The sequence below is a fragment of the Oncorhynchus mykiss genome, chromosome 11 (genome assembly GCF_057628025.1).
Source record: "Oncorhynchus mykiss isolate SJ-2025 chromosome 11, ASM5762802v1, whole genome shotgun sequence".
In the NCBI taxonomy this organism is placed as follows: Eukaryota; Metazoa; Chordata; class Actinopteri; order Salmoniformes; family Salmonidae; genus Oncorhynchus; species Oncorhynchus mykiss.
Window position 1 is genome coordinate 46,900,856 of NC_143032.1, and position 19,126 is coordinate 46,919,981.

A 19,126-nucleotide genomic window follows, 5' to 3' on the forward strand; every position below is an offset into this window, starting at 1 on the left:
ATATGTTTCTTTGGTTTATTAATGAAAGTTGAAACGGCAGATACTGGAAACAAGATACAGCTGCTTAACCGAAACAAGATAAAGTTGCTTATCCCCAGCTCAAGCGTGTGATGGGTTTTTGGTTATTCAAATTTGTGGGATGTTTCATTTATCTGTATGTTCGGGTCTTGCCATCAAATTTGAGAATATGACAGCGATGGACAGAAAAGACGATTCCATAATATTAGCCTATGGTTCCTGCATTTGTAGAGTTGGTGGTCTATGGCAAACAACCTCTTCATAATTCTGTGTATGTGTACTGTTTACCTTGAAACAACCAAATTATTTATTTAACTTTATTTCCTCTGTGTAAGTTTTGAGAAGGTTGTAGATATATTCCAATGAAGTTAGATCTATAATTTTTGAAAAAAATATGTACAAGTGGGAAAGCCTTAAGATTTTTTTGGGATAGGGGGCAGCATTTTCACTTTTGGATGAAATGCGTGCCCAGAGTAAACGGCCTCCTACTCAGTCCCAGATGCAAATATGTGCATATTATAGTACTATTTGATAGGAAACACTCTGAAGTTTCTAAAACTGTTTGAATGATGTCTGTGAGTATAACAGAACTCATATGACAGACAAAAACCTGAGAGGAAATCCAAACAGGAAGTGAGAAGTCAATTTTTAAAACACTGCCTATTGAAATCCCTGTTAGTTATGGACGTGCATGTACTTACTTCCTAGGGCTTCCACTAGATGTCACCGTCTTTAGATCCTGGTTTTAGGATTCTACTATAAAGGAGGGGCTCATAGGAGCTCTTTGAGTGAGTGGTCGGACAGAGAGCATCGGTCTCATGACGCGCGCTCCCGAGAGAGTATGGTCCCGTTCCAATGCTTTTCTTCAGGCAATAAAATTCTCCGGTTGGAACCTTGTTGATGTTTTATGTTAAAAACATCCTAAAGTTTGATTGTATATGTTACGGTGCGTGAATGAGGACCCAAAAGCGAATCAACTTAAACAGAGCTTCTTTAATTACCAAACATAGGTAGGCTCAGATGGACCGGCAGATTCCGACAGGACAGGACAAGGTTACAGCAAACATGACGACAGTCTGGTTCAGGCATGAATGACACAAACAAACAAGAATCCGACAAGGACAGGAGCAGAAACAGAGAGAGATATAGGGACCTAATCAGAGGGAAAAAAGGGAACAGGTGGGGAACGGGGTGAATGGGTAGTTAGAGGAGACAAGGGACAGCTGGGGGAAAGCGGGGGAGAAAAGGTAACCTAACACGACCAGCAGAGGGAGACAGGGTGAAGGGAAAGGACAGAGACAAGACAACATGACAGTACCCCCCCACTCACCGAGCGCCTCCTGGCGCACTCGAGGAGGAAACCTGGCGGCCACGGAGGAAATCATCAATCAGCGCACGGTCCAGCACGTCCCGAGAGGGAACCCAACTCCTCTCCTCAGGACCGTACCCCTCCCAGTCAACTAGGTACTGATGACCACGGCCCCGAGGACGCATGTCCAAGATCTTACGGACCCTGTAGATAGGTGCGCCCTCGACAAGGATGGGGGGGGGGGGGGGAAGACGAGCGGGGGCGCGAAGAACGGGCTTAACACAGGAGACATGGAAGACCGGGTGGACGCGACGAAGATATCGCGGAAGAAGAAGTCGCACTGCGACAGGATTAATGACCTGAGAGATACGGAATGGACCAATGAACCGCGGGGTCAACTTGCGAGAAGCCGTCTTAAGGGGAAGGTTCTGAGTGGAGAGCCAAACTCTCTGACCGCGACAATACCTAGGGCTCTTAGTTCTACGCTTATTAGCAGCTCTCACAGTCTGCGCCCTATAACGGCAAAGTGCAGACCTGACCCTCTTCCAGGTGCGCTCGCAACGTTGGACAAAAGCCTGAGCGGAGGGGACGCTGGACTCGGCGAACTGAGATGAGAACAACGGAGGCTGGTACCCGAGGCTACTCTGAAAAGGAGATAGCCCGGTCGCAGACGAAGGAAGCGAGTTGTGGGCGTATTCTGCCCAGGGGAGCTGTTCTGACCAAGACGCAGGGTTGCGAAAAGAAAGACTGCGTAAGATGCGACCAATAGTCTGATTGGCCCGTTCTGCTTGACCGTTAGACTGGGGGTGAAAGCCGGAAGAGAGACTGACGGAAGCCCCAATCAAACGGCAAAACTCCCTCCAAAATTGAGACGTGAATTGCGGACCTCTGTCCGAAACGACGTCTGACGGAAGGCCATGAATTCTGAAAACATTCTTGATGATGATTTGTGCCGTCTCTTTAGCAGAAGGAAGCTTAGCAAGGGGAATGAAATGAGCCGCCTTAGAGAACCTATCGACAACCGTAAGAATAACAGTCTTCCCCGCTGACGAAGGCAGTCCGGTGACAAAATCTAAGGCGATGTGAGACCACGGTCGAGAGGGAATAGGAAGCGGCCTGAGACGGCCGGCAGGAGGAGAGTTACCGGACTTAGTCTGCGCGCAGACCGAACAAGCAGCCACGAAACGACGCGTGTCATGCTCCCGGGTGGGCCACCAGAAACGCTGGCGAATGGAAGCAAGCGTACCCCGAACGCCAGGGTGGCCGGCTAACTTGGCAGAGTGAGCCCACTGAAGAACGGCCAGACGAGTAGGAACGGGAACGAAAAGAAGGTTCCTAGGACAAGCGCGCGGCGACGGAGTTTGAGTGAGTGCTTGCTTTACCTGCCTCTCAATTCCCCAGACAGTCAACCCGACAACACGCCCCTCAGGGAGAATCCCCTCGGGGTCAGTGGAGGCTACTGAAGAACTGAAGAGACGAGACAAAGCATCAGGCTTGGTGTTCTTAGAGCCCGGACGATAAGAAATCACGAACTCGAAACGAGCGAAAAACAGCGCCCAACGCGCCTGACGCGCATTAAGTCGTTTGGCAGAACGGATGTACTCAAGGTTCCTATGGTCAGTCCAAACGACAAAAGGAACGGTCGCCCCCTCCAACCACTGTCGCCATTCGCCTAGGGCTAACCGGATGGCGAGCAGTTCGCGGTTACCCACATCATAGTTACGTTCCGACGGCGACAGGCGATGAGAAAAATACGCGCATGGGTGGACCTTGTCGTCAGAGAGGGAGCGCTGAGAAAGGATGGCTCCCACTCCCACCTCTGACGCGTCAACCTCGACAACGAACTGTCTAGAGACGTCAGGTGTAACAAGGATAGGAGCGGATGTAAAACGATTCTTGAGGAGATCAAAAGCTCCCTGGGCGGAAACGGACCACTTAAAGCACGTCTTGACAGAAGTAAGGGCTGTGAGAGGAGCTGCCACCTGACCGAAATTACGGATGAAACGACGATAGAAGTTCGCGAAGCCGAGAAAGCGCTGCAGCTCGACGCGTGACTTAGGGACGGGCCAATCAATGACAGCTTGGACCTTAGCGGGATCCATCTTAATGCCTTCAGCGGAAATAACAGAACCGAGAAATGTGACGGAGGAGGCATGAAAAGTGCACTTCTCAGCCTTCACAAAAAGACAATTCTCTAAAAGGCGCTGGAGGACACGTCGAACGTGCTGAACATGAATCTGGAGTGACGGTGAAAAAATCAGGATATCGTCAAGGTAAACGAAAACAAAGATGTTCAGCATGTCTCTCAGGACATCATTGACTAATGCCTGAAAGACAGCTGGAGCGTTAGCGAGGCCGAAAGGAAGAACCCGGTATTCAAAGTGCCCTAACGGAGTGTTAAACGCCGTCTTCCACTCGTCCCCCTCCCTGATGCGCACGAGATGGTAAGCGTTACGAAGGTCCAACTTAGTGAAAAACCTGGCTCCCTGCAGGATCTCGAAGGCTGAAGACATAAGAGGAAGCGGATAACGATTCTTCACTGTTATGTCATTCAGCCCTCGATAATCTATGCAGGGGCGCAGAGACCCGTCCTTCTTCTTGACAAAAAAAAACCCCGCTCCGGCGGGAGAGGAGGAGGGGACTATGGTACCGGCGTCAAGAGCTACAGACAAATAATCTTCGAGAGCCTTACGTTCGGGAGCCGACAGAGAGTATAGTCTACCCCGGGGGGGGGTGGTTCCCGGAAGGAGATCAATACTACAATCATACGACCGGTGTGGAGGAAGAGAGGTGGCCCTGGACCGACTGAACACCGTGCGCAGATCGTGATATTCCTCCGGCACCCCTGTCAAATCACCAGGCTCCTCCTGTGAAGAAGAGACAGAGGAAACAGGAGGGATAGCAGACATTAAACATTTCACATGACAAGAGACGTTCCAGGAGAGGATAGAATTACTAGACCAATTAATGGAAGGATTATGACAAACTAGCCAGGGATGGCCCAAAACAACAGGTGTGAAAGGTGAACGAAAAATTAAAAAAGAAATGGTTTCACTATGATTACCAGAAACAGTGAGGGTTAAAGGTAGCGTCTCACGCTGAATCCTGGGGAGAGGACTACCATCCAGGGCGAACAAGGCCGTGGGCTCCTTTAACTGTCTGAGAGGAATGTCATGTTCCCGAGCCCAGGTCTCGTCCATAAAACAGCCCTCCGCCCCAGAGTCTATTAAGGCACTGCAGGAAGCTGACGAACCGGTCCAGCGTAGATGGACCGACAAGGTAGTGCAGGATCTTGAAGGAGAGACAGGAGTAGTAGCGCTCACCAGTAGCCCTCCGCTTACTGACGAGCTCTGGCCTTTTACTGGACATGAAGTGACAAAATGACCAGCGGAACCGCAATAGAGACAGAGGCGGTTGGTGATTCTCCGTTCCCTCTCCTCAGTCGAGATGCGGATACCTCCCAGCTGCATGGGCTCAGCACCCGAGCCGGCAGAGGAAGATGGTAGTGATGCGGAGAGGGAGGCGACGGAGAGCGCGAGCTCCTTTCCACGAGCTCGGTGACGAAGATCAACCCGTCGCTCAATGCGAATAGCGAGTTCAATCAAGGAATCCACGCTGGAAGGAACCTCCCGGGAGAGAATCTCATCCTTTACCTCTGCGCGGAAACCCTCCAGAAGACGAGCGAGCAAGGCCGGCTCGTTCCAGCCACTGGAGACAGCAAGAGTGCGAAACTCAATAGAGTAGTCTGTTATGGATCGATTGCCTTGACATAGGGAAGACAGGGCCCTGGAAGCCTCCTCCCCAAAAACAGATCGATCAAAAACCCGTATCATCTCCTCCTTAAAGTCTTGATACTGGTTAGTACACTCAGCCCTTGCCTCCCAGATTGCCGTGCCCCACTCACGAGCCCGTCCAATAAGGAGAGATATGACGTAGGCGACACGAGCAGTGCTCCTGGAGTAAGTGTTGGGCTGGAGAGAAAACACAATATCACACTGGGTGAGGAACGAGCGGCATTCAGTGGGCTCCCCAGAGTAACACGGCGGGTTATTGATTCTGGGCTCCGGAGATTCGAAAGCCCTGGAAGTGGCCGGTGGATCGAGGCGGAGATGGTGAACCTGTTCTGTGAGGTTGGAGACTTGGGTGGCCAGGGTCTCAACGGCATGTCGAGCAGCAGACAATTCCTGCTTGTGTCTGCCTAGCATCGCTCCCTGGATCTCGACGGCTGAGTGGAGAGGATCCGAAGTCGCTGGGTCCATTCTTGGTCGGATTCTTCTGTTACGGTGCGTGAATGAGGACCCAAAAGCGAATCAACTTAAACAGAGCTTCTTTAATTACCAAACATAGGTAGGCTCAGATGGACCGGCAGATTCCGACAGGACAGGACAAGGTTACAGCAAACATGACGACAGTCTGGTTCAGGCATGAATGACACAAACAAACAAGAATCCGACAAGGACAGGAGCAGAAACAGAGAGAGATATAGGGACCTAATCAGAGGGAAAAAAGGGAACAGGTGGGGAACGGGGTGAATGGGTAGTTAGAGGAGACAAGGGACAGCTGGGGGAAAGCGGGGGAGAAAAGGTAACCTAACACGACCAGCAGAGGGAGACAGGGTGAAGGGAAAGGACAGAGACAAGACAACATGACAGTATACATCATTTGACTTGTTTCTACGACCTATAACAGAACCTTTTGAGTTTTTGTCATGGAGGAAGTGGTCACGCATCATGAAGATGGATTACTGGGCTGAACACACTAACAACAAGTGGCTAAATTATGGGCTTTATGGAACAAATCAGTCATTTATTGTCGAACTGGGATTCCTGGGAGTGCCTTCTGATGAAGATCATCAAAGGTAAGTGAATATTTATTGTGTTTTTTCTAGCTTCTGTTGACTCCAACATGGCAGATATTTCTCTGGCTGATTTGGGCTCTGAGCGCCGTTCTCAGATTATGCTTTTACCGTAAAGTTTTTTTGAAATCTGACACAGTAGTTGCATAGAGGATAAGTCTATCTTTAATTCTGTGAATAACACTTGCATCTTTTATCAATGTTTATTATGAGTATTTCTGCAAAATCACCGAATGTTTTGGAATCAAAACATTACTGCACGTAACTCGCCAATGTAAACTGAGATTTTTGGATATAAATCTGCACATTATCGAACAAAACATACATGTATTGTGTAACATGGTGTCCTATGAATGTCATCTGATGAAGATCATCAAAGGTTAGTGATTCATTTTATCTATGTTTCTGCATTTTGTGACTCCTATCTTTGAATGGAAAAATGGCTGTGTGTTTTTTTTACGACTTGGCTATGACCTAACATAATCATCATATGTTTGACTTTTGCTGTAAATCATTATTGAAATTGGACACCATGGCTAGATTAACAAGAAGTTTATCTTTCATTTGCTGTATTGGACTTGTTAATGTGTGAAAGTTACATATTTTAGAATTTCGCGCAACGCCTGCCCTAGAAAGGAATAGACTTGTTTCGAGAGAACATTTCAAATAATTTTTGAGTAAAGTAATAAGATGTTGGATGAGTGTGTTGGGGGCAACTCCCCCCCCCCCCCCCCCCCCCAGGCCAGGTTCCCTTTTATGGTTATGAATGTGTATCTAGCTGTCAGTTGGACAATGACTAGCCCAGTTAATGCTAGTTTATGGTAACTTGCTAGCTAGCATCTTCACTAGCAATAAATGCTAGCAGGCTAGCTAATTAGCATAAGCTGCTAGGAGTACTAGCTAGCAACATTACTATCAGATCGTCTTGAGGTAAAATACATTTAAAAAAGATAACGTAACTTAATTTCAGTTGTAAATGTTTCCACTAGTGACTGATAGCTTTACAGTTAATGCACCTTTATTGCCTTTTCGCTATTTTACAAAGCATTTTATGTCATATAGCTAGATGCCTATCTAAGGTTATAAGAGAGCTTTTCAAATGGCATCTCTTCCCCTGTTTTTAGTCACAGGTGGGGACTGGATTAGGTGTGAGCAGTGCAGGACGTGGGCTCACAATTTCACTGGGGATAGCTTTATTTGTGACCTACAGGTACAATTTACAAGCGTGCAATAGCAGAGCATCAGAGAGTTGCCACATCAATGTAATACTGACTTAATTAGTTAAGTTGTTGTTATTAAATGTTATATTCCAATGTTATTTAATGTTATTATTTATATGTAATTTATATGTAATTTTAAAGACTGCTGGGATTTAAAATATTGTATTTTAAAAATCATATTCATTGCAATTGTACATCATGGATTGTATGGAAAGGAACAACAAAGAAAGAACAAAGAAAATGCATGTGCAGGTGAGTGAAAAACAGGGACAGTTTTTCAAAAACAACATTAATGAAATGAAACTGTAGCCATTTATTTCCCTTTATAGTTTATTCGCCTAAGCAAACATTCATCCACATACAATGTTTTCCCAACGTTGCTTAGACATTGTTCTTAGCAGGGGCTAGTTACACCTAGTACCCTATAATTATATTTTAACATCTTTTTACCAGAAAATGTATATGATTATCAAAAAAAAAAAAAAAAAGATAATACAATTTATACTTTCATCCAAAATAAAGAATACTAGATGAGTAAAACCAATGATAAATTCATAAAAAGCTAGTCCACAGAATTACAACATTGAATTAACAAGAAATGTACTTCTTGTTAAAATGTGGTAGGTAACTGTTACTTCCTAAACACACACAGGCTTGCCACTGAAAATTCACTTGGTGTCTTAAATGGGTGAACCTTATTATTTTACTGCGTTGAATAAGATAGGAGAATACTCTCTTATCAATGTAAAACAAAAAGGCTGGGATATAGTCTCATTGTGCTTTGACGGCTACAGCATTGACAGTTTGTTAGGTACATGCAACAGGATGTTTTTTTTACACATCAACACTTGCTTATGGGTAGGATCGTTGTGACATTTATGTTGTTTGATCAGTGACAGATATACGTTTCCAGTATAGTGGGTGACCTAATCTAATTTCCAAAGTAAGTGTCTTGATATTTTTTCTGACGTGTTTAAATGATTGATTATTGTGTAAACATTCTCTGACAAGCTCCAATTTAACCTTTGATGCTAGTTCACAAATCACAGTAGTGTGTTACTATATTAGCCGTGTTTATGTCAAAGATAGATATTTGAAATGGTCATACTGTAGGTGTGTTGTTCTTTGCTCAGATCAGTACGTCATTACTTACAGCCATGGTGAACTATGAACCTTAAATGGTATATTAAAATGCTGTAAATTAATAGTAACATAACATAGGTGATCGTAGATAATCTAGCCAAAATCAATGGTCCCGATTGATAAGATGGAAAATCAAATCCAATCAAGCTTTATTTGCATAGCACATTTTAGACATGGATGCAACACAATGTGCTTCACAGGAAGAAACTCTTGGCAGTGACCAGACATTTTCGGATATCCATGCGGATCAAAGCTTACTAGCTATAATTATTCAAGCACCACTACCAAATCTTATGAAGCTACCTGTAGCTGTCTGCAAAAATGTTATGTTTATTGGGAATCAAAATTGGGGGGCTGTCTGTGTGTTCTTGTGTGGTTTTTTGTGTATTTATTATAATGTATTATTGGCTGGTGCAATCAAATTTACCTTTTGATGGATTTATAGTACCATCTTATCTTATTTACTAATGCATTATTGGGTTTTACTGTCATCCACAGCTGTCTTTTACATTTAGTGGTCATTTCTTCAGGTTCTCCCCAGCTAGTTATCTAATAGTGGTGGGATAATCATTCTTGGTTTATGCCAGATTACCCTTTACAGGATAAAACATGCATTCTTAGAGTTATCTATTAATTAGTTCTGTCATCTTTCATTAGTGCTGTAGTAATCATGATGCATCAGGTTAGGCAATATTTTAGGAGTGTACTACATTTTAGGATAGCAGTATGTTGTTATTTGCTTAGATCACCTCGTCATTACTTATAACTTTGGAGAACTATAAACCTTAAATGGTAAAGAAAAACATTAATAACAGAAAATCAGTGATAGCAGATTGTCTAGCCAAAACCAACAGTTTCCATTCATAGGACTGAAAAGATATAGCCATTGGTGTCTTTCTTGAACCTTTTCTCTATTCAGCTTTTTCAAACCTGACTTATAGGCTTATGTTTTATCCCCATCTTGTGGAGAAAGACACAGGGGAGCAATGTCAGTATGGGATTGGTACATAGAGGTCTACAACAAAAGTTAGCATGACCTCAAACAAGAAAACACCTAGAATGTATCACTAAGCTTTGTAGCAATGATACATCTGGTAGAAAGACTATAATGGTTGAATTGACAGTGAATGTGTGCGTCCCAATAATATATACTTTCTCCTTAAGTGTTCACTACTTCCCACAAGCATTGAATCAGTTGAGGCATGGGCCACCATATTTTTTCAAATCAGTGACGGGAAGTGAACAAGTGCACTCTTTGGGAGGAAGAAGAAATAAGTAGATAATATAATTGGCATATACCACTTTTCAACAACCACAGGAAATGACATCACATTGGAGGAGCAGAAAAAAACCACAAGGCCCAACTGACAGTGTTTCACCTCACATCATCTCTGCTCCAACTAAACACAATTATCTTCAGGTTCAATAGAGGACACATCAGAATCATCATAGACATGTCCCTAGGCTTTGTGGTCATTCTTTATTCACTTTATTTAAGTAAGTGTTTGTCCATCCATCACTTACAATATTTTTTTTCTCCTTCAATGCACCCTGGCCATGGAGCGACTGGAAATGACTTGCGAAGATTGTGGACACGTAATTACTTGTAACTTTTGATAATGTATTTTTGACTGAGTGTGTTGTTATCATGTTGTCATTGCAGTGTCTGTGGCAGGGCAGAAATTGGACCAGGAGATATCATGGACTAGGACACAGGGACAGGCTGTCTCCTTCAGCTGCAAAGACAATGACCAGTGTGAAACGTATGTCTTCTGGTACCAGAAGAAGGAGGGAGAACCTTTTACCTTGATTCTCGACATCCAAAAGGATAACTGCGCTGTCGATGCAAGTTACAACCATCCTCAAAAAGATGACTTCTCAGCAACAAGTATGAATAACAACTGTGATCTAAAAATCCAGTCTGTTAAAGTCTCCCATTCTGCCACCTACTACTGTGCCTGCTGGAACCCACAGTGACAACAGATCCATTCACCCTGTACAAAAACTCTGGTTTTAGTCAAGCTGTGAATTTATAAAAAATTAAAAAACATAATCAGAGGAACATTTTTAGATGTCTCTCCCAGCTGGTGTTTCATCTCTCATCTTCATAATCGACTATATGATGAAAACCATACTTCAGTAAAGATCTGTGAAATAAATTTGACTTTATGTGATAATTTCTTATTCACACTGATATTGTTCAATGTTATATCGAACACGTAGCTTTTCATGTCTTAAGCACATATTCACTGAACATGGACTGTGGTATAATAATATTCTCTTTTTCTAGGTAAGTGGTTCATCCAACCTGCATCCAACTGGTATCTAATATTTGAATGTAGTAACTCTACTGTGAGTTTTTTAGTGATCCACTTCTGTTTCGCAGTGGCTGCTTCAGGACAACAGCTACAACAGGACCTGATATCGGAGACTAGGAGAGAAAGACAGTGTCTCCTTCGGCTGCAAAGTTTCTGGTCAGTGTTTGGGTAACGTAGTCCACTGGTACCAGAAGAGAGAGTGTGAATCCTTCACTTGGATTTTATACATTGTTTTTGATGACAATTCTATCACCTCAGATACCACTCATCAGCAGATTTCACTGTTGGGAGGGAGTCTGACTCAATAAGCTGAAAATCCAGTCAGTTAAAGTGCCCCGTTCTGCCACCTATTACTGTTCCTGCTGGGCCTTGGGACCCCAGAGGGAGAACTGAAGTGACACAAGAGGTTAGAGTAGATAGAGTGTCTTTCACAAATTCAAAGTTAAATCCTGTTCTAAAAGGAATTCTAAATACATAGGCGAGATGTCTCGCAAATCCGTAAGAGTTGTAATTTCTTAGTTGACAAATAAATTAAATAAACACAAACCAACGGACTTTACACAAATACACATTTATCCCACAACCTTTCCCACCCACAGGATCTTCTTACTTAGGTACTTATATTAAAGTGATGATTTTGTCAAGTGTTAATATTCTCAGATTATGCACCAAGTGGTCGAGAGCTTGCCAATTCAAATTGAGCTACAGTATATTCAAGTTGAGCTACAGTATTCTCTTGGCTGCTGTTAGGACAGCAAGAGGCAGCCAAATCCTTGTCTGCCTCTGTTAGGTTCATCGAAGAGTCATCATTAAGAAGTAGCACATGAGCCTTCCCTGTGGCGCAGCAGTCTAAGGTACTGTATCGCAGTGCTAAAGGTGTTACTACAGACCAGGGTTCATTCACAACTGGCCATGGCTCGGAGGACGGCGCACAACTGGCCCAGTGTCATCCGGATTAGGGGAGGAATTGGCTAGGGGGGCTTTACTCGGTATATCACGTAGTGACTCCTCGTTGTGGGCAGACAAGATCGATATTGGGGAGAAAAAGTGGGGTAAAAAAAATACAAAAATAAAACATTTTAAATACGTAGAACATTGGGAAGACATTGGATGGATGAAAACAAGTTGCCTGATAATGATGAAGCCACAGATTGCCAAAAGGAGAAGACCTCTGGGCACTCCCAGATAGTATGAATGGATGTGCCAGGAGTACCCTGGGGGCGAAGCATACAGACAGGGGTTGAGTTTATGTTAATCTGAAAAAGTTTGGGGGGAATCATAATTGTTGTGGGTGATTTGGGTTTCTGTCATGGAATATCTAATCAAAGGGAAGAGAGAGACTGCAGGTCCTTTCAAACAACACTTTATTATAAGATTAGCAAAAATGGAGAATCAACTATCCACTCAACAGTGTATAGTTGAAAAGCTCAATGAACAATGCCGGTTCAATGCTTTCATATAAAAAATACATACAACCCCTCTTTGTATACGTGGCAGTCAGATAGTGTGTAAAAGGTAATTCGTTGTCTGTATAAACTTAAGATAGCTCAAGGTTGATAGCCTGAGGGCTCAACCATCTAACAACAACAAACACTATATTGCACTCCTTTCTGCAAGGTTCCATACATGTGACTTTCTGTAGATAATAAACCCACAGGATTTCACATGCTGCAGTTGCACCCAAATGTCTCTTATTACATTAATTTTATTTAACTTGGACTACCCCAGCCAAACCCAGACAACACTGGGCAAATAGTGCACTGCCCTATGGGACTCCGAATCGAAGCCTGGATTCGAACCAGGTACTGCATGGGACACCTCTTGCACTGAGATGCAGTGTCTTATACCACTGCACCACTCAGGACTTGCCTGTAAACACAGTCTTATGACTAAGTCACACCAAGACAGGTTTGTATCAGGTTAGGAAAAACACCAACATATAACAAGAGTCTATCCTTTAAGCAGTAAAACACGGGATAGCATGACTAATTATGCAATTTTCCATGACATTTCCTCCCCTTTAAGACTAAGTCTCAACCTAATAGAAAATTACTTTCAAGCATTTCCATTAAACACGCATTAAGATGAGGGAAAATAAAATACTTTCTTACACTTAGTACATTACTATTGTAAATTTCCTCCGTTGTCATTGGGTTTCAACCCACCCTTCATTCTCAGAAGGGGGAAAGGAATATATGAATTCAAACATACGTACAAACTATGACTACACACAAGCAATAGCTTCGTTGAGACTGTCCATATTGCCACAGGGTCACCATGACGGTAGGCCCTTAACCCTACCTTGGGAGCACCATTCACATAACGCCCACCGTGAGCATGGCCTATGGACATGCTGCACCATTAACTCAATATGTTTACGTCTGTGTTATGGATTATCATAGTCTTCAACAGACTAATCAGTAATCAGGCATAGGAAAAAAATCAGCTAAATAGGGTTATGAGGGGTCTCATTCAGTCTATCACTCAAATTCAAGACCCTCAACTTAGCACACACCAATAAAGTTAGAAAATACATTTACAAATGGGATCAAATATAGACAGTTTGTACTAATTACCAGTATTCACTTTTTATTATTACATCCCCTGTTTATCCCCTGTTTTACACTGTCTTGAGTGGCATGTTAATGACAGATGGGTATCTCAATGTATTGTTAGCCTAAATAACTATACATTTAGCAGTGTGTAAACCTCCTCCATGAATCTGATACCCCAAAATAACAATTTTAGACAAGTCTAAAACAATAGCAGTTGACCATTCAATCTCTGGCATTTCTCGTGTTTCTTCATATAGCTTCACAGTTCAAAGTTGATGGCCCCACCACAACTCTCACCTGAACCCCACCACAACCCCTACTATGGCTTGTCCATTGTCCATGCTCACTTCACGTGGACTTCTGTTGCACTCCTGAGAGAAAAGGCAGTTGATAACTTTAACTGGATGCTGTACACTGGTTGCTGGGTCGGACTCAGGTCTCTTGGTAGAAGTGGTGCAGGACAGGGCCGTAGTGAGAGACTGAAAAAACAGCTTCTATCTCAAGGCCATCAAACAGCCACTAACATTGAGTGGCTGCTGCCAACACACTGACTCAACTACAGCCACTTTAATAATGGGAATTGATGGGAATTGATGTAAAATATATCACTAGCCACTTTAAACAATGCTACTTAATATAATGTTTACATACCCTACATTATTTATCTCATATGTATACGTATATACTGTACTCTATATCATCTACTGCATCTTTATGTAATACATGTATCACTAGCCACTTTAAACTATGCCACTTTGTTTACATACTCATCTCATATGTATATACTGTACACCATCTACTGCATCTTGCCTATGCCGCTCTGTACCATCACTCATTCATATATCTTTATGTACATATTCTTTATCCCTTTACACTTGTGTGTATAAGGTAGTAGTTTTGGAATTGTTAGCTAGATTACTCGTTGGTTATTACTGCAGTGTCGGAACTAGAAGCACAAGCATTTCGCTACACTCGCATTAACATCTGCTAACCATGTGTATGTGACAAATAAAATTAGATTTGATTTGATTTAGTGAACGCCATTTCTTCAGCCGGTGAGAGGGGGTTTGGAGGTCCACACAGTTTGGTCAAATTATCCCTTTCAATGCATCTAGATACCATATCGTCCATCACCTCGAGAAAGGACAGATCAGAACAACAATTCAGTTCATATCTGATTCAGGAAATCCAGATAAATTATCTACTATATGACAAACTATTACTTCATACAAATATTATTAATACAAACCTCTTTAAAAAATGTCAAAGAGAATAACAACACATTCTGTTGAATTTTTTTTTCTCCAAATTGGTTATACTCACCTTATCACACTGTCAAAGTCATCGCAGAGTCATAGGATCAGGAAATTATCCCGATCATCCAGCAGACCCAATCTGGTGAGATTTATTGAAAACAAAACAAACACAACAATACACTCCTTCATATATCAGTCATTACATCCCTACATATCACTCAAGGTGTATAAACTTCAATCCAAAAACCTCAAAACACTGGTTATTCCCCCATTTTGACACATGACTCACCATAGTGACTAATGTGTAAAAACCATAACAAAACAGCATTGAATTAGAATCACTACCCATAATAACGTGATTCAAGGAATAGAAAAGTAGACTAGAGACAGGACTGTCCAACTCGTGGTCCGAATCACACATATAACTATTAAATATATACTTTTCTGTAATTATCAGTATTATAAATGACCTTCAAATCAGTATTACAAATGACCTTAACTTAATATGGCTGCAGGGGCAGTATTGCATAGCTTGGATGAAAAGGTGCCATTGTAAATGGCCAGTTCCTCAGTCACAGTTGCTAATATATGCATATTATTATTAGTATTGGATAGAAAACACTCCAAAGTTTCCAAAACTGTCAACATATTGTCTGTGAGTATAACAGAACTGATATTACAGGCGAAATCCTGAAGAAAATCAAAACAGGAAGTGCCTTCTATTTTGAAAACTCCACGTTCCATAGCCTCCCTTTGCTGGATTTAAAGGGATATGAACCAGATTCCTTTTCATATCGCTTCCTCGAGGTGTCAACAGTCTTCAGACATAGTTTCAGGCTTTTATTTTGATAAATGAGCCAGAAAGATAACATTGTGTCAAGTGGTCAACAGAGTTTGGACAGCAATGGTTTTTCCCTCTCCTACTGTTAAAGACATTTGCGGTTGATATATTATCGATTATATATTTTAAAAACAACCTGAGGATTGATTATAAAAAACGTTTGACATGTTTCTGTGGACATTATGGAAACTATTTGGAATTTGTCTGCGTTGTCGTGACCGCTCTTTCCTGTGGATTTCTGAACATAAAACTAACAGAGGTATTTTGGATTTAAAAATAATCTTTATGGAACAAAAGGAACATTTGTTGTGTAACTAGGAGTCTCGTGAGTGAAAACATCCAAAGATCAAAGGGAAACGATTAATTTGATTGCTTTTCTGATTTGTGACTAAGCTACTTAATGCTAAGTTTACATAATGTTTTGTCGTGCGTTCAATAAACTTACAAACGTTTAGATTGCTTTCGCTGTAAAGCATAATTTCAAAATCTGACACGACAGGTGGATTAACAAAAGGCTAAGCTGTGTTTTCCTATATTGCACTTGTGATTTCATGAATATAAATATTTTTACTAATATTCATTGAATGTAGTGCTATGCTATTCAGCGGTTGTTGATGACACTTATCCTGTTAACGGGATTGCAGCCATAACAAGTTAAATCAACCAACCATCTCTTGGCTTTCCAGTGAGGGTGATCAAACCACACTAGAAAGTGTTTCTTTCTGTATTAGATTAATTATTTTAAAACAGTCAGTCATACATGTCATACATTTCATATTCCAGGTTACAGTTGCTTCAGTACATTCCTTACCAAAAGAATACACATGTTCAATTAAAACTCAGAAATTCTATTTGTGTACGCCTTTCAAGGTACCTCGGCTATAACTGGTGAAAAACCCACTGAAACCGAATAAAATAACCCCACACAAGAAATCAGAAATGGTATTGAAACACTAACAAACATTATTGATGTAGGTGTCACAATCATCGTAAGGAGTAGACCAAAGCGCAGTGTGGTGTTTGTCCATTATTTTATTGAATGACAAAAAACAAGAAGAACACTTAAACAAAACAACAAAGACGCTATGAAACCGTGTGCAGACACAGGCAACTACACATAAACAATCACCCACAAACCACAATGACAAAACAGGCTACCTAAATATGGTTCCCAATCAGAGACAACGACTAACACCTGCCTCTGATTGAGAACCATATCAGGCCAAACACAGAAACAGACAAACTAAACATCCAACATAGAATGCCCACTCAGATCACACCCTGACCAAACAAAACATAGAAACATACAAAGCAAACTATGGTCAGGGCGTGACAGTAGGGTAAAAACCAACAACATTCCCAGGCCTTATTTAATGTGGAAGTTCCCTTAACATACATGTGGTAGTGGACTTCCATCAGTCCTGGAAGAAAGAATCCTACTCAAAACAGATAATATAGTCAGTCACATTACGAGGAATAGACAGCTTCCAAAGTAAACAATCCCAGAGCCCCTTTCTGGCAATCCTATCCTTTTAACCTATTGGCTTGATTTAGTCAAAATATAAAATATTTTTTAACAAATCTAGGACCTTCAAAAAGTTGGTGCCATCAGTTCAATATTTATCAGCTCAATATTCAGTGCTAAAACATTCACTTTATATACTTGCCACTGTTCCACATAATAGAAACAGACTTGGTTCGTTTTAAATTACATTACCTTCCTGCTCAAATTCACTGGTCTTACTTAAAGTACAAAACCGAGCAACAGTAATCAGAAACTGTCAAAGATCGTTTCTGATTCAACCATTCAGACCTACGCTTCAAATGTCCCCCTTACAGCCTGATATAGCCCAGCGAGCAAGACTCGCTTTCACCCACGGATTTAAACATGGCGTTATTAGTCTATCCAAAAGCCACTAATAACTAATGACATATTTCCATTCAGATTATTAGAAGGCATTGTTTTAATTTCATTCCATCCTAACAATATTACTCTATATTTTTAATACCAACTTCTGCTGGGTATTCCCTTTCTTCTTCACACTTATTAAACCTGTATTATTATAAGATGAACATATAATGCACCAAATCCACAAAATACATCAGCCAATTCCCAAGGAAAAAGAGTGTGACCTCAAAAAATTAAACAATTCTAAATGGTTTGTCCTCGGGGTTTCGCCTGCCAAATACGTTCTGTTACACTCACAGACATCATTCAAACAGTTTTAGAAACTTCCGAGTGTTTTATATCCAAATCCACTAACAATATGCATATCTTAGGTTCTGGGCCTGAGTAGCAGGCAGTTTACTTTGGACACGCTTTTCATCCAGATGTGAAAATTCTGCCCCCGATCCCAATTAAGTTGAACATATTTAATAATCTCTTACCTAGCTTGATGACTGTGGGCATTTTTGTTTACTTTTTATTGTTCTAAATGGACGGCTAGAAGGGCCATGGGTCATATTAGATTGTGTAGAAATGCAGAAAATGTGCTTTAGATGCCTCCAAAAATGTGAGGACCCCAGACCCCTGCCAAGTTATGTCCCCCTCTGCAAATAGCACTGCTGGGTGATTTAAAAAGTCATAGTCAATCGTTCAATAATATAATAATACTCGTTGTAAACATTTTTTTTACATTTACAATATGGAGAATCTATGAGAATAGAAAGGTTCAGAACTTTGGTGAAGCATCACATTACAGTTGGGGAAAAAAAGGCAAATAGAAATCAAAACTGTATGGTGTTCAAAGATAGATGGGAATGGTTGAGTGGAACTGAAGGACGGGACTAAAAACAAAGAAAAGATAACTATTGTAAAATATACTGTGTATGTAAAATGTATATAGTATGTAAGTTAGAATGGACCAAGGCGCAGCGTGCGTAGAGTTCCACATGTTTAATTTAAGAAACTCACCAAAACAATACAGAAAAAAGGCAGGACCGTGAATCAATGCAGTGCTCACCCGCAACAATGCATAAACACAAGATCCCACAAACAACAGGTGGGAACAGGCTGCCTAAATATGATTCCCAATCAGAGACAACTGTAGACAGCTGCCTCTGATTGGGAACCATACCAGGCCAACATAGAAATGAAAAAAACTAGAACTAGAATGCCCACCCTAATCACACCCTGACCTAACCAAACAGAGAAATAAAAGGATCTCTAAGGTCAGGGCGTGACAGTATGTATGAGCTAGAAGTAGAAGATAAGTGTTGTTGTCCATTAGATTACTCCAAATAGGGGAGGGATGGTAAGGTTAGGGGAAAATAATAAAGGAAGGTATATTTACAAAAATGTATATGGTGGATTGGAAATTAGGCAGACAATTACATTGATGGAAGCCACAATCTATCTGCACTATTAAAGCTGATCTACCCTTAAAAATATATATACTGTATATAAACTCAGCAAAAAAAGAAACGTCCTCTCACTGTCAACTGTGTTTATTTTCAGCATGTGTAAATATTTGTATGAACATAACAAGATTCAACAACTTAGACATATACTGTTCCACAGAAATGTGTAGTTATCGCCGTTTTCTTTATTATTTTGGTTAGGTCAGGGTGTGACGAGGGTGGGTATGCTAGTTTAGCCCTGTCTAGGGTTT